Here is a 1,479-nt window from a genome sequence, read left to right on the forward strand (position 1 = left end):
AAAAAAAAAGGTTGAGAATTTAGAGGGTTAATATGTTGTGGGGTTGTTAACCAATGTCATAAAACAACATGTGTACTACTGTTTCATGAGGAACTATTTGTTCTGTAAGCCTTCACCTGAAGTACAATAAAATATATTTAAAAAAAAAAAGAGAACAAAAAATATAATAATTATTATAATAAAAAAAAAAGAAGATGGAAGGAATACAGAGTCATCGTACCAAAAAGAATTGGTTGACGTTCAACCATTTCAAGAGACAGCATATGATCAAGAAATGATGGTATTGAAGGAAGATGTCCAAGCTGCACTGAAGGCATTGGTGAAAAACAAGCCTCCAGGAATTGATGGAATGTCAACTGAGATGTTTCAACAAACGGATGCAGTGCTGCAGGTGTTCACTCGTCTATGCCAAGAAATTTGGAAGACAGTTACCTGGCCAACAGACTGGAAGAGATTCATATTTGTGCCCATTCCAAAGAAAGGTGATCCAACAGAATGCGGAAACTATCGAACAGTATCATTAATATCATGTGTAAGTAAAATTTTGCAGAAGATCATTCAAAAGTATTTGCAGCAGTACATCAGCAGGGAACTGCAAAAAATTCAAGTTGGATTCAGAAGAGGACATGGAACAAGGGATATCACTGCTGATGTCAGATGGATCTTGGCTGAAGGCAGAGAATACCAGAAAGATGTTTACCTGTGTTTTATTGACTATGCAAATGCATTTGACTGTGTGGATCATAACAAATTATGGATAACACTGTGAAGAATGGGAATTCCAGAACATTTAACTCTGCTACACTTAACTGTACATAGTGTTAACTGTGTTACACTTAACTGTACACAGACAAAGAGGCAGTTGTTTGAACAGAACAAGGGGATATTGTGTGGTTTAAAATCAGGAAAGGTATATGTCATGGTTGTATCCTTTCACCATACTTATTCTATCTGTATGCTAAGCAAAAAATCCAAGAAGCTGGTAGCTGGTGCCCGGCTACCACCACTGACTGCTCTAACTGGGATCACATCAGAGGGTCCTGGACAGAGGTGGAGAAGGATGTAGAACAAAATTCTAACTCACAAAAAAAAAGACCAGATTTACTGACCTGACAGACTGGGGAAACCCTGAGAGTATGGCCCCTGGACACCCTTTTAGCTCAGTGGTAAAGTGACTCCTGAGGTTCACCGTTCAGGTGGGGATTGGAAAGCCCCATAAAACAAAACGGGACTGATCAGGCACAGCAGTCCAGGGAGAAGGACTAGAAGGCAGGAGGGGAGAGGAATGCTGGTGATAGGGAACCCAAGGTTGAGAAGGGACAGTGTTGACATGTTGTGGGGTTGTTAACCATTGTCATAGGGCAGTATGTGTACTAACTGTTTAAGGAGAAACTATTTGTTCTGTAAACAAATCTAAGGTACAAAAAAAAAAAAAGAATTATCTGTGTGAGATCAAATTGACAACAGCAACTCAAAAGG

At 39.3% G+C, this 1,479-nt stretch overlaps 1 protein-coding gene across 5 annotated transcripts in view; it reads right to left on the reverse strand.

Moving 5' to 3' along the window:
• NR6A1 (nuclear receptor subfamily 6 group A member 1) overlaps positions 1 to 1,479 on the reverse strand; it is a 247,673-nt gene that overhangs the window by 35,180 nt on the left and 211,014 nt on the right. The window lies entirely within an intron of this gene.

The sequence above is a fragment of the Trichechus manatus genome, unplaced genomic scaffold (genome assembly GCF_000243295.1).
Source record: "Trichechus manatus latirostris isolate Lorelei unplaced genomic scaffold, TriManLat1.0 scaffold00038, whole genome shotgun sequence".
NCBI classification, from domain to species: domain Eukaryota; kingdom Metazoa; phylum Chordata; class Mammalia; order Sirenia; family Trichechidae; genus Trichechus; species Trichechus manatus.